The sequence below is a fragment of the Microtus oregoni genome, unplaced genomic scaffold (genome assembly GCF_018167655.1).
Source record: "Microtus oregoni isolate MIOR12 unplaced genomic scaffold, Mior012 000016F_ref0000370, whole genome shotgun sequence".
Lineage (NCBI taxonomy): Eukaryota > Metazoa > Chordata > Mammalia > Rodentia > Cricetidae > Microtus > Microtus oregoni.
This window is the reverse complement of record NW_024543075.1, coordinates 32,813,379-32,828,676: the sequence shown is the minus strand read 5'-3', so window position 1 is coordinate 32,828,676 and position 15,298 is coordinate 32,813,379. Positions and strand designations below refer to the sequence as shown.

The 15,298-nt window shown below is 50.1% G+C and overlaps 1 protein-coding gene across 3 annotated transcripts in view; it reads left to right on the top strand.

Moving 5' to 3' along the window:
- Positions 1–6,319: 6,319 nt before the first annotated feature.
- The window catches only part of LOC121457860 (MICAL C-terminal-like protein), a 51,341-nt gene continuing 42,362 nt past the window's right edge, over positions 6,320–15,298 (top strand). For all 3 annotated transcript variants that reach the window (XM_041666909.1, XM_041666908.1, XM_041666910.1), the window contains exons 1-2: positions 6,320–6,504; positions 9,618–9,799. The gene's annotated coding sequence lies outside the window, so the exon portion shown is untranslated. The remainder of the gene's footprint in view (positions 6,505–9,617; positions 9,800–15,298) is intronic.

The following is a 15,298-nucleotide window of genomic DNA, read 5'->3' as shown; positions in this document are numbered from 1 at the left end:
GGGCGTTCTGCTGAGCTCTGGCGGGCACCTCTCTGAAGGGATTGCTTTTGGAAAGGCTTCCTTCTGAGGCTCTGAGACCCCTACAAGGTAGGTGGACACTGGACAGAGGCGCCATGGCATGCAGGAGGCACCATCTTTCCTCTCTCATGCTCTCATCCCCAGCCTCGTGAAGGCAGCAACCAGCAACTTCCCCTCAGACTCGGGTCTCAGCTCCAGAGGCCCACTCCTGCCTTCTGTCCAAAGGCTTTGTGTGGGGAGCGCCAGAGCCTTGTCTAAGAGGCTAAGCCCTGGCCTTGTTACTACCGCTCCCCCACATCTACCTAGGCATCCATTAGGCAACTCCAGCTTCCGTCCATCTCCAGCACTAATGTTTTTCACAAGACCGTCTCCACTGTTAACTCCCCCCCTTAAAGCAAAGAGCAGTTCCTCCTTGTTCATCTCAAAAGCCCTGGAGCTGTGCTTGAGTCTGCTTTATCCTGGACCCATACGTTGCCTGTTGAGAATCCACCCTGAGGACTGGAAGGGTATATTTCGGCTGGGAACTTCTTACTGGTGCCCAGCCACAGTTCATGACAGAGCCCTAAAGGAGCAGAATTCAGATATTGCGCATCCTGCCTTTCCCAAACAATGCCTCCACTTTGTTCCTTCCTTGCCTTCCGAGGGCTGTCATCATTGTGTTTATCTTGTGACAAAGCAGATTGAGTGCCCCCTCCCCCAACCCCAAAGGGGTGCACCTGAACTGACAGCCCCTTGCTATGGTAACTTGACACCAAGGTTCTGTTTAGTAGTGTGTCCCAAGTCTACTAGGCTACATACATCCTCTCTCCTACCCTCACTGTCTCTAACACAGGGATCGGGGTGACACTTGGAGACAAGAGGCAGAGTAGGGAATGGTCCATTCTTATACTCTGGCCTCTGGGAGGGCCAGAGACACTGATTGCTGTCTTCAATCCACTGAGCCGTGTGTGGCTACAGCAAAAGACCCACCTGGATAGAGCGACCAACCTCTCAACTGTGTGGGAGCCCAGAAGGGCTGTCAGGTCTGTCTCATCAACCTACATCAGGCCTAGAAGGTGTAGACCTCTCTGGACCTATGGCAAAGCCAACCACATGCTCTGTCCCAAGCATGCTAGGAGGAGACTTGTTGCCTAGCACTAGCCCGAGAAAGGGGATAATAACAGGACTCCAAGGCTGCCTCCCTTCCTAGATTGCTGCAGGAGGTGGCAAACTACCCTCCAAAAATTTCAGGTCCTCCCCTTCCCATCTTGCTACCAGAGTTATTAGGGACAGAACCTAGATCCTCGGAGTACTAAGGAAGCAGGCTCAGCCGGTTGTCCTCAATAGGCCAATTAAACAGACGAGTAACAGAGAAATGGGACTACATTAGGAAGAAAAACAGACATCTAGTGAACCACACCACAACCTACCTCACCCCCTCCACCCTCCTCCCTTCTCTACCCCACCACCTCCATCCCCACCCTGCTTCGTGCTCTGGGAGCTGGTATCTGTTCTCAGGAGCCATGTGGGTCTGGCATTTCCCTAGTATCTGGCTCAAGTTTTAGGGTCAGGATGAAGGGTCAGAAATGGGAATGGGTAAACTGCACTGAGGCCCAGAGGATCAGGCTGGGCCTGGTTCCCTTCCCTTCTAGGCAGAGGTATGGCTTCCATCTGGGAGGGTATAGCTTCTTCTCATGTGCATTTAGCTGAAAGTGTCTGTTTGCTTAGGCTTTAGCTGAGGCCAGGCAGAGCCCTCTAAGTACCACTCTCTACCCTGGTTTCATTCAGCAGAGGTAGAGCTGTGTGTTCACACCCTACACACACACACACACACACACACACACACACTGGATCTCTGACTCCTGGGGAGACCACAGCAAAGCAGGCTGAGCAGTCTTCAGAGTGGAGGGCAGACCCAGACACCCATGGATTCATCTCTGAACACCCCATGATACTCTACTTCCATTAGAAACTGTGACGAATCACTCTCAGAAGCGCCTGGGCTGGCAGCAATGGATTTGAGCACACGTCCTGCTGAGGACCTTGACACTGTCAGGGACAAATCTTCCTCTCAAAGCAATTATAACACCCCTGGGAATGTGTGGAAGGAAGGGGTGCTGCTCAAGCTCTCTGTCATCCACTGGATGCCTTGTCGCCCCATCACTGATCACAGTCCACCTTTCAGGAGGCTGGGGAGGCCACTCTGGGCACAGCATCATAGGCATCTGCCTGTCTGTGCTGACTGTGTGCTCGGCATCCCTGCTCTGCTCTGTGCTATGCTACAGAGGAGCAACCCTGCAAACTCTTCTCCAGGGGGCCTTGAACTAGCTTCCTGTTAGGTTTGAGACCAGCATGCACTGGTGGAAGGATGGGATGGGATCGAGAGGAGCCAAGGTATTACTCCTGAGACACCCCTCCCTTAATATCACAGTAGTGAGCTTGGCTTCTGGGATCTGGTAAGGCGGGCCTTTCGCTTTAGCCAGCGCCACCACGTCCCCTTGCCTGCCATGACCTCCCTCTGCTGAGCCCTGGCTGGGCTTCTGTATCCTCAGCTGTATCCTGATGTTCCCTGCACACATTTCGTCTTCAGCTTTTGCCCACAAGGGCAGGGGTGGAAAGATGAATTTCTTCAAGCCCCAGACCAGAAGAGACTCTAGTAGTTAGGACCCTGAACAAAGTTCTCGATCTCAGTGGTGTGTGTGGTCTCTTCTGCTTCCTATTCATGAATCTAAGGGGTGCTGGGTGATTCTACAGGCTGGGTGTGTAAGGATGGGCTCCAAGTCTGTCCCTCCACGTAACCTCAACCAAGAATCCAGACTCACAGGGAAACAACCATCAGAAACAAACTTTTTCAACAAGAACATGGGTGACAATTCAACCCAGCAAGGCCACTCAAAGCCCTGGCTCACACGGGTCACCAGTATCCACTGGTCTATGACAGAAGGGTGTCGCATTGCTGGGGCAGGGGTGTGTGTGCTCTGCTAAGCTTGGAAGGACCACAGTGTCAAGGACAGGGTGTGACTCTGTTCAACCAAACAAATAGTTCTGTCATGTTCTCAAATTACAGAAGGGCAACACATGACCATCTGTGGGTATCTCAATCTGTGTTTCCATTAGCTCAGAAAGAAAATGGGGTCACAAAATGCTTTGCTTGAAGGATTATATGAGTGTTATAGACTTAGTACAAGTCAGCGCTCAAACTCTCCCTGGCATATATTAGGGGCCCGATGAACGTAAGCTGCCACTGCTCTTATTATAACCATCACTACAAACACCAGCAAAACCAACACCATCACTGTCATCACCATACCTAACACCATCATCATAACCATCACCACAACCACCACCCAAACCAGAACTACCATCATTACCACCAAACCCACGGCCACTTTCTCACCACCATCACCACGACCATCACTACCTTCGTCATTAGCAAAGCGGCCGGTAATAGTCCCCAGATACCTCCCTTCCCAGTTGCGCTGGCATTAAAATATAGGCACGTGTGCATGCAAGCAAGTTTGCACGTACGTCGGGGGTTAGACTGATAGGCCACTGGTTGGGTCTACGTGTGTTCACATTTTACTGGACCCTATCATATTTTAAAACTTCAGGAATTTCACAGAAAGCTTAAGTTTCTTGAATTGTCTTTGCAGGTGGGAAGTGGAGCTAAGCAGATGCCTCTTCCAGGGAATGCAGAGTGAGAAGAGGAGGCTTGGGTGGACTCGTGAAGAATAGACCATTTAAAGGCAGAGATGGAGAGAGAGGGAAAGAAAGTCTCTCAGAGTAAAGAAGGGTTGGACTCAGGGCCAGAGGAGAACCTCAAGGGGAAAAAAAAATCCTGTGAACTGGACTCAGCAGCAAGCAGGCTCCGGGTAATTTTCTAGAAGTAAGAGGGTAGAGAGGTAAAGGTCTCATCAGAATTGTAGGGGATTGGTAAAGGGACAGAGAAAGCTTGCCCAGCTCTTCCAAGATTGGTCCAAAAAGAGAGGGTAGTGAATGGCCTGGAGGTGGAGCCTCCTGTAGTTTAAGCACAGATGGAACCAATCCGGTTGAAGTTAAGAACACAAGAAAGAGAGAAGGCAGTGAGCCATATGGGGGCTGAGAAGTGAGAGGGCAGCAAGTCCAGCTGAGGTCTAATTCTAGAAGGAACACAGGCAGCTGCTTCCCTGTGACAGGAGACGGCTCGCCACCTAGCTAGCGGCCAGGCTGGAGCCGGGCTCAGACATTCATCACACTCAACAGGCATCCCAGGAGCAGCTGCTTCACACGGCAGAGTCTAACAACAGATGACAAAGTACTGCCTACATCCTAGTCCTGGAAAGAGTGAACAAACCAAAGAGGGAATTCCAATCTTATTGGAAGACAAGACTCACTAGTATAATGAAGGGGAACAGTGTGTGGCCTCCTTCAACGGGGCACTTCAACCCTGAGAAAATGACATTTGACCGAAGCTTGCAGGGACAGCACTGAAGGGTAGATTCGAGGGCAACACGAGGGGCCTGAGATGGTGCCTGCCCCCTGAGGGGACAGCACAGTGGTGACACAGCAGGAGAGGAGCAAGTCAAGGGACAGTGTGAAGAGAGAAAGTTGGGGCTGGAGAGATGGCTCAGAGGGTAAGAGCACTGGCTGCTCTTCAGGAGGTTCTGAGTTCAATTCCCAGCAACCACACGGTGGCTCACAACCATCTGTAATGAGATCTGGTGCCCTCTTCTGGCCTGCAGTCATACATGGAGTCTGAATACTGTGTACATAATAAATAAATCTTTTAAAAAAGAGAGAGAGAAAGTCACAGAGACCACAGAGCTGGATTAGATGGGACTCTTCATCTTTACCTCGATGAAATGAGGACCCTCACGGTTAATTCTGGTTGCTGTTGAAATCCAGGGGTGGGGCTTGGAAGGAAAAAATTGGGGATCCACGGAGAGTTGTGGGGCTTTTGTTTGTTTATTTGTTTATCATCTGAACAAGAGGTGATGGGGCTGTGGCAGGGAAGAGACTCCATTCCTGGCACATTTGAGGGAAGAGCCATCCTCACTTGTAGAGGGCTTTGTGAAGGATGAAGGTAATATCAAGTATGTCATTATGATGCCAACGTTAGCTTCAGGAGGTTCTAGTTGCCACACTGACCTGGGCTTGGTGGTGGGTGGAGCAGGTATTAGGGAAAGTGAAGATGAAGGGTTCACTTTGGACTTGTGGCGTGTGTTGTGTCTGTTAAACACCTACGTGTCAATTAAGAACAGGAGACGCTAGACGCAGGGGAAGCGTCTAGGCTATGGGTGCAGACCTGGGACTCCTCACTGTCCAGGGTCATTGGGAATCGTGGAAGCAGGTGAGACTAAAAGCTGAGTACAAAAGAAGAAGCAGCTAGGAAGAACCGTTTAGAGCTGAGAGCAGCCTTTGCGGAAGAGCGTGACAGGCTAGGTCACGAGGTCAATAGTATGAGAACTGAGGGGCTGTGGAGATAACTCAGGGGTCAAAATGTTTGCCATCCAATCATGAGCACATGAGTTCAGATCCCCAGAAATGCCAGGTAGGAGTGCAGCCCCTCTGTAATTACAGCCTCAGAAGATGGGGTAGAAGATTTCCAGAGTTAGCAAAACTCACCATATCTCTGAGCTCTGGGTTTGACTGTGACATCCTGTCTAAATGAGCAAGGTGGGAGAGCAATCAAGGATGATTCTAGATAGCAACCTGTGGCCTCCATATGCACAGGTACACACATACACATGCACCCTCACATGTGCTTCCATACACACGGAAAACTATACGCACATACATGTGTATACACCACACACACACACACACACACACGAAAATACAGAAACATTCTTTGATGGGATTTGCCTTATTTTTTGAGGCAGGGTCTCATTGTGTAGCTCTGGCTGGCCTGGAGTTCATTGGGTAGACCAGGCTGCCCTTAAACTCACAGAGATCCTCCTGACTCTGCCTCTCAGGTGCTGGGGTTAAAGGGGTATACCACCATGCCTGGTGAAAACAATTTTTAAAGATGAGATCTAAGATGTCACCCCTGAGTTTAACAGTACGCTGACAGAAAGTTTGAACGAAGCAGTCCAGAGGACAGTGATCCTGTCATGGGCCCTGAAAACATCTCATTACCTCCCTCCAGGTTAAATGGGGTGGTATGTGTATTCATGCCTTACACACATCCACTGGGCTGAGAGGTGGCCCTCGGCCATGATGCAGAGGATGGGATGGTCTGTCCCTGAACATCTGAGTGGCCCAGAGGCCCCCTTTCCAGCATCCTATCCAGACGCCTGGAGGAGCCATTTGTTCCGCTGTCTCTATAGGCCCTGTTCTCTTAGCAGATGAGCCCACCTCCCCCAAGAAGCCAAAGAGTGTCCCTGAGCCCACACCCAGAGACACGGACGCTGAAGTCACCTCTTCCCAACCCTCCGAATGGACTTCAGTGAGGATTGGTCCAGGAGAGGATGCAGTTGGACAGGATGTGCTGGCTGTGCGGGTCCTGGTCACCAGTGAGGACAGCAGGTATGCCCAGATTGCTGAAGGATGGAGGCAGAGACAAGGGGATGGTGGGGTAGGCTGCACCTGAGGTCTGTTTTCCTTTCCACTGGGAACTCCCAGCAAAAGGGACTCTCTGGGCCTGTTTCCTAACCTGCAAACAGGGACAGCTATAATGGCTTGCTTCTGAAAGGGTCGTAAGACTCAAAGAATTGACACGTGCCAAATATTGCTTGGTGCCTAGTAAATCCTATGAGGCTGTGTGGCCATTATCTTCTTAGAGAAGGCAAGGCCCTGGCTCTCCTGTTTCCCCCCAGGAGTCCATGTCACGCAGCTAAGGGCTACAAATGAGTGACACTGTCACAGGGAGAGGCTCCTGGGGATCTACATGGTGATGGAGATGCCAGGATGGGCAGAGCATCCAATCCACACTGACTGCGTTATGAGAAGCACAGCCCCCACAGACCCTGAGTGCACTCAGGAAAGCATCCAGATCAACTGCTGATGAATGCCTAGACTCTGAGTGTGTAACTGTGACTCATACACCGGGTGAGGTCTTTGCTATCAGATATCTCCATCACCTAGGTAGACAGCCAGGGAAACAAGGAAATATTAAACAAGAAAAATACCATGTGTGTGCCAGGCAGAGAAATAAAATAGAGCTGTGCTATAAACAGGACCTTTGACTAGATGGCCAGGAAAGACTCTGGGTACTACAGTGACAGATTGACATAGTAGCCCCAGAGCAAGTGGGTTACTCTCCTACCACGTGTGAGCCAGAAGCTTCGGGGCCTCTATGAGACAGTGCTGGTCATGCTGGCCTCACCCAGATGGGGTCTCGATCTGGCTGGCTCTGAGCTAAAGTAGTGAGAATGGTGTATGAACAGAATGAAAGGTCCATGTGACCAGCAGTCAATAGTGGATGAAGGGGGGATTATTCTGGGGAGCTGGGGTGTAGTTCAGTGGTAGAGCACCCAGCCAGCATGGACCAGGCTTGAGTTCAATCCCCAGCACCAGGGATGAAGAAAGAAGGGAGGGAGGGAGACAGGGAGGGAGGTATGGAGAGAGGTTGGTTGATTAGATATGTAGGATTTTGTATTTTATTCTGGAATAATTGAAAGAGAGTTAAATTCTAAATGGCACCTCATTAACAGTTTTTAGATTACTACAGACTTTGGTGTGGAGGGCAGAGGAGACAGGATGGGAGAGACTGAAGGCAGGGGGAGACTTGGTTGGAACCTGGGACCCTTGGGGGACACAGGTCAGAGCCATGGTGATGCGTTTGCTCAAGACTAAGCATGAGAGGAAGAAAGAGCTCAAGGTCTTCTCCCCAGTCTTGACTTGAATTACTGAAGGGATGGTAAGAATATTCTAGAGGCATCTGAGGGTGAGGAAGACGGGGAAAGCAAAGTGCTCTGTGCTGAACCTGTTAGGTCTGACTGGGCTGTGTCTCTGTGTTGACGCTGAGACCGAAGCTGGGCAAAGGCCACGGTTTCTGTGAAGCCCCCTTCCCTACTACTTGAATCCCTGCAGTTTTTCCTTCCATCTGCCCATCTACACAGCCACGCTGATGGAGGAGTGCCACATGTCCGTGCTGTGGTGTAGGAACTAGATCCCTAGAGATGAACTTATTTGACCCGAAGAACTTAGCAACCACACTCTTGTTGGTCTTTGTTGCTATTTGTGGGTTTGGTTTGATTTGGTTTGGGGCAGTTTCCTGCAGCCTAGGGTGACCTTGAACTCACTATGCAGCTGAGGCTGGTCTTAAGATCTTGATCCCCACCCCACCCCCCGACCCCCGTCTCTACCTCCAAAGTGCTGGAGTTACAGGTGTATACCACCACATCCAGTTTGGGAGGAGCTGGGGTCTGAACCCAGGGCTCTGTACATGCTGGGCACACTCCTGGCCCTACAGTCATAGCCTAGGGGGATGGAGAGTGAGCCTTCACTGGAGTGGCTCAGGAAGCCTGGGAGGGGACCTTCCCCCGTTCTGTTCAAGGCTGTAGCAGTATCCGGGACTGTCAGGATAGTGCCAAAGCCTGGGAGCCTCATGAAAACATCTTCTCACATACTGGAGACTGGAGTATGATATAGGACAAAACATTTCCTGGGGAGATGCAACACACACGTCTACTCACCCTAGACTGGGAACCCACAACAGACCAAAGTACAGACAGATACCACCAAAGTCCACCTTGGTGAACCATGCGTTTTATCAGGGCTGCCTACAGGAATATGGGTGAGGGGTGACTTATAAGGGGCAGAAATGACTCAAAGACAGCTGCACCAACAAAGCCCACCCCAGCATGGGTGACAGCTCTCAAAGCTGGGAACCTAGAGCACACCGCACAGCGTGCAGGCAGCTCAGCAGGTGGAAGAGTGTCCTTTCCGGTGCCACGGTTGGTCGGAACCTCTTCTGAGTGGCTCGGCTGGTTTCGGCTCCTTTTGGGCAGTCTGCTCTCAGAGTCCTCTTAGTACCAGCTTGTCTGAGTCACCTTGGCTGTTCAGCTCTCTCTCATCTGAGAGGGACTTCAGCTTTTATTGCTTACTCTGGTGGGGCAGGACTTAGTGAATCTACTCAGATTCAGGGACTTCCTGGGGCTATTTTGAGTTGTTTGCTTTCCTGCTTAAACATCTTCCCTGCAGGATGGAATATTTCAGTATCAGAGGACACTGTCCTATGACAAGTATGAGGTGAAAGGGTGGCAGAGAATTCTCCTGGGGGCTCAGAGAGAAAGGTCTATCTCAAGCCTCTTCCTGGCCTGTGGATGGCACCTTCCTGTTTGCAATGGCAGCCACCTTCTATGCACACTTATAACCCGGTTTCTTTCTATAAGGGCACCAATCATAGGATTAAGGGCCACCATAATGACCCCATTTTACTTAATCACCTCTTTAATGGTTCTCTCTCTAAACACAGTTGCATGCTGAGGGATTGGGAGCCTCCCCTTTAGCATAAGAATCTAAGGAGACACAACCCAGAACACGATAGAGCTAAGTCTGGGCCCAGGCACAGAGGTAGCTGAGTTGCAGCCCTTGCTCCTGGTCCCTGAAGACTGTCAGAGGGGGTGGTGAAAAGAGCATGGAGTATAGGGTGGGGTTCTAGAGCTGCCGGCTCACCCTCTTCTTCCTTCTTCCAGTTCTGATTCAGAATCTGACTGTGGCAGCATCAGAGTGCCCTGTGCAAAGGCCTGCGAAGAGAGGCCCCAACTTCCAGCATCTCCACCTCCTTCAAAGCCCCCGACCCGGCACTTTTCCCTGCGGGAGCCCCTGACCAAATCAGCCTCTCTGCTACACCACGAGGAGCCACTAGCTCTGCCTGGTAAGTAAAGGATCCACGAGGCTTCATCTGGGAGCACAGAGAGGGGGCGGGGCCTGGAATATAGGGCAGGACCACGATAAGAACTAGACTCCTCCAAGAGGCTTTGGAGTCAACAAATAGGATGGCATCTGATAGTTCTTGGCAACTATTGGGTGTCATTGGCTGTCAGAGATGAGGAAATCTAGGTCTCCTTTGCCTAGAACAGCCTCCTTGTGTCTCAGGGACCCCTCCAGCATCCCATAATGTTTGAGAGAAGGAGCAGGGAAATGGTTCCTATGCAGCCCTAGGTAACTCAGTCTCCTAGGACCCCCTGAGCATGTGTATCTCTCAGGGTAGCACAGGAGATCTTACTGGTTGGTGCGTGAGGGGATCGACAGGATGCACCCAGACTTGACCTACACAGTAATGGGGGTACTTTTGCTCCTGGGACCTTCTTCATACGGTGATCCCTTCCTATCGCTAGGTTGATTTGTGAGGTGAGTACCACACAGCTCGTTCTGTGGAGCAGCTCAGTCAGTGAGCAGTGTGGCCGGGGCTGGGAATTCCACTCCCTAAGCTCAAGTCAGCTAAAAACTTGATTTTAGCCAGGTGGTGGTGGTGCACGCCTTTAATCCAAGCACTCGGGAGGCAGAGGCAGGCAGATCTCTGTGACTTCAAGGCCAGCCTGTCTATAAGAGCTAGTTCCAGGACAGGCTCCAAAAGCTACAGAGAAGCCCTGTCTCGAAAACCAAAGAAAAAAAATTTGCTTTTAGTAACCCAGCTCTTGACTCAGTCAACAGGAGCATGGAAGCAAATCAGGACATCCTCTGACTTTCTGGGGACCCTGGCAGGGTCTGGGAGAAGCAGTCATGGAAGTCTGCCACCTGAAGGACCAACCTTAAATAGCCTATGGGCGATGGCAGTCAGCCTGTCCTACATTGCCCTCTGGTGGCCAAGAGTAGAGTGTCAGCTGATCCTCTCATCAGAGTGGGGGGTTTCCCAGAAAACCAGGCCTGGGAAGAGCTAGGCCAAAACAAACAAATACAGCAACTTGTATAGACATTTCCAAACCTCGGAAACTCTGAGCTTAACCTTTAATGTGGGCCTTTAGGAACTAGAAAGCAGAGAGGCACGGTGTGTGGTTAGTGCCTGTAATCCCAGAATTCAGCGGGTTAAGCAGGAAGATAGCTACAAGTCTGCAGCCAGACCAGCTTGGGCTACAGGGTAAGACCCTATCTCCAAACACAAGAACTCCCTAATCCTGAGTGAACCCTGATAGAGGGAGGCTGCCTGCCATCTACCCTTTCCTCCTCGCCTCCTCTCTCCTCAGTGGGACCGTCAGCCCCTTGTCCGGAAGCTGTAAATCAGAGTTATGTGTCTGTCTGTATGAAAAATGAAACTCTGGATCAAGAATAACAAAGCCAGTTTAGGAGATGAAGACTCTAGAGAGCGAGGCCATAGTTCTCAACAGCCAGCTTAGAGCTGTTTAGAAGGAAATGGTTTCGCCAGTTTCGATGAAAACCCAGAGACGGTTCTCACTATCAAAGAGGAAAAACACATTGGTTTGTAGGTGTGTGCTGACAGGACTCTCCTCAACACTTGTCCAAGTTTGCATGTCTGCAGACATGATAAAACACCAACCAAAACAAGCGTGGGGAGGAAAGGGTCTGTCCGTCTTACAGGTTCTAGTCCAAAGTCAATGGGAGCCAAGGCGAAGACTCAAGGCAGGAACTCGGAGGCAGGAGCTGGAGCAGAGGCCATGAGGAATGCTGCTTGCTGGCTTGCTTCCTCTGGCTTCCTCAGCTCTCTTTCCTATCTAGCCCACTCACCTGCCTAAGGGTAGCACCACCCACTGCAGGCTGGCCCTCCTGCATCAATTCACAATTAAGAAAATACCTCCACAGAGAAGCCCACAGGCCAGTGTGAGGGAGGGGATTCCCTCTTTCCAGACCTGTCTAGGTTCCTGTCAAGTTGGCAAAAACCCTAACCAGCGCAATGCTTAACTCTACAGAATCTTCTGGCTTATGTCAAATAAATGATGTTGAGAGATGTCCTGAGTCATGTCCTTAACATGACTGCCTATGTCTGGTTTGCTTTAGGTACCCTGTGCTGACAGGGAAGGGCATGCCAATACCTGACTCTGTGAAGATGGGTTGGCCCTCAGAAACTAGAGAAGTTTGATCTTGACAGCCCGACTTTATTCTACAGTGAATTACTGAATAAATAGGAAACACGGGTTGATCATGACTCCCGTCCCCGTTCTAACTCAGTCGTCAGTAGTCATGATGGTGATTGACAGACAAGCCCCAATACAAGCATAACATTTCTTACATAGATGCTGCAGCTTAGATAGGACGTGTCCCTCCCCTAACCCCCACCAAATGCCTGTGTGTTGGAGGCTATTGACAGTTAATGGGATCCTGAATGGTGCTAACTTCAGTGGATTAATTTATCAATGAGGCCACGAAAGTGTGGGGCCTAGTTGGAACAAGTAGATCACTGTAGATGTATCTTTCAAAGGCACATGCTGCCCCCAGATTCCCCCTCCTCCTCTCTCTGTTTCCCAGTGGGACAGTTCGCTGCACTATGTGATGCTCTGCCTCACCAGAAGCCCACAGCAAGGGACTCAGCTAGCTACGGACTAAACCCTCTAAGACCCTGGTGCCCAATGAATCTCTCCTCTTTCGGATAGTTTGCACTGCCATGCATCGTGGTGATGAAGTGAGCCCATCACTTCCCCAAATAGTGCAGGACTAACCCCACTAGTGGATGCTCGCCTGTATCACTGCCTCCCGAGGGATTCAGAGGAGGATGAGTAAGAGCCAGATACTGTTTTCAAGCCTCCTGGTCTATACAGCCATGACCACAACAGTGTTATCCACAACAGTAGCACAAGTAACAAAAACCCAGAGACAGATATCAGGCTTCAACCTGAAAACCAGAAAAGCAAAGCAGTCAAGCCACTTACCTCTACCAAGGCTGGGTGACTGCAAACTAAACAGACAGCCAAGCAGTTAAGAAGACTTAGCCTTTCTCTCCTCCTATTTTATATTCCCTCTAGTGCTGGGATTAAAGGCCTGTGGCTCCCTAGTACTGGAATCAATGGTGTGAGCCCCCACCACCTGGATTTGTTTCTGCATCAGCCTTGTGTAGCCTAGGGTAACCTTGAACTCACAGAGATCCATCCACCTCCATCTCCCAAATCCTGGAATTAAAGGTGTGTATCTCCACTGCCTGACCTCTAGTGGCTTAGCTTTGCCCTTCTGATATTCAGGCAAACTTTATCTATTAAAACATAAATAAAATATCACTATACAACAGCCCCCAGAGGTAGAAAAACCCCTCTTTCTCCATCTCTCTAGGCATCATCTTTATGTGGTTGTGCCTAGTTTTACCCTTTTACAGCACAAGAGTAAAAAGATCCTGGCTTTAAGGGCCCCTTTTCTGTTAATGCGTTTTATCGCTGCTTACCAAGAGATTGCCAGGACTGCCTAGGCTTGCCAAGCAACCTTCCACACTCTCCAAGTTCTTCAACACAGAAACTTCCCCAGATGAGGGTGTGAAGCGACTTGAACCCTTGTGCTGTGGAAACTCAGGAAAATACTCATTTAGATTATCTGTGTCTTCATCGGCTTCCGTTGCTGTGATAGAATGCCTGAGACAGACGACTTACAGGGAGGCTAGACCCTGGTTTGCTGAGGTTCCTGGTCTCTTGGCCCGGTTGCGTTTGGGCCTGTGGTGGGGCAGTATATTCCAGTGAAGAAAACTGCTCTCCTGGTAGAATCTCAGAAGAAAAAAAAAAAAGAACCAGGAAGGAGCAAGGGTCCTCATGTTCCTTGAGGGACCTAACTTCCTTCCACTAGCCCCACCTCCTGAAGTTCCACAGCTCCCCAGCAGCACAGGCTAAGGACCAAGCTTTTAACACAGTAGCCCTTTGGGAACACTTAAAATCCAAGGCATAAGAACCCTGTTTCACTGGTTCATATAAATCTTGGATAAAAGACATAACCCCAAATCCCTAACACCTGAGAGCCAGGCTCTGTGGTCCTAGAGCAAACTCGAGTGTGGGCATTTGGCAAAAGAATTCCAAGCCCTTGGACGCAGGTTAGCACGCCTGTGCTATGGACATCGCAGCAGGGCAGCTTCCTAGCATGCCAGAATGAAGTTGCTGCAATGCATGCCCAAAGCAACTAAGAGGATATATCTAATGCATTGAGTTCATGGACAGAAACCAATAGGACTTAGGAGGGCAATCTGTCCCTAAGTTGTTCCAGCCCAAACAAGCTGGTGTTCCCCATCTCCGAGCAGCTGACAGCAGCTGTGGTACAGGAGGAACACTGTTTAGCATGCAACAATAAAATCAGATCAAAAGCCCCTGGCCAAATGTTCGCCCTCTACCCCCTTTCCCTAAACAGTTGGGTGCTGTGAGCTCCAAAAGCTCTCCTTTAAAATTAACACAGAGTGGGGGCTGGAGAGGTGGCTCAGAACTTAAGAGCCCTTGTTACTCTTGCAGAGGACCCAGGTTCGGTTCCCAACACCCACATACTGGATCACAACTTCCTTTAACTCCAGCTGCAAGGAATCTGAGACACTCTTCTGGCCTCTAAGGGCACCAAGCATGCACATGGTACACAGACATACATGCAGGCACTCATGCATTTAAAAAATAAAAACAAAGTTAATCAGTATACACAGAGCACAAGCTGTATTGGACACTGCTAGATAAATTGTTGCTGTAAATGCTACTTAGACATTTCTTTTCTAGATATGTGTAATATCCCAGCACTCGGTTAAGATGTGAGTGTGCACACCTGTAATCCCAGCACTCGGTTAAGATGTGAGTGTGCACAGCTGTAATCTCAGCACTCAGTTAACATGTGAGTGTGCACAGCTGTAATCTCAGCACTTGGTTAAAATGTGAGTGTGCACACCTGTAATCTCAGCACTCGGTTAAGACGTGAGTGTGCACAGCTGTAATATCAGCACTCGGTTAAGACGTGAGTGTGCACAGCTGTAATCCCAGCACTCGGTTAAGACGTGAGTGTGCACAGCTGTAATCCCAGCACTCGGTTAAGATGTGAGTGTGCACAGCTGTAATCCCAGCACTCGGTTAAGATGTGAGTGTGCTGTAATCTCAGCACTCAGAAAGTAGAGGGAGCAGGGTTGCTGCTAACCTGAGGTCAGCCTGGTATAAATATAGCAAGATCCAGGTCAGTCAGTGATATACAGTAAGTCAGGTTCAAGACACAAAGGAAGGGAAAGAGAGGAGAGAGGGGAGTAGAGGGAGAGATAGTTTTTTTGCTAAAAAGTGCTAGCTCTGGTGCTAGCTTTGAGAAAGCTTGAAAGAGCCAGGGGCCGGGGAAGTTTGCTGTGGGGTTGTCTCCTATTCTTGTCAGATGCTACACCCATAAGGTCTCAGCAACATGACTAACTACACACGAGCAAACAAGGACAACAATAGACATGCCAACATGGACAGGAGCAAGCCCATGTGGCCGCAGCCTTACACAAAGACCCACA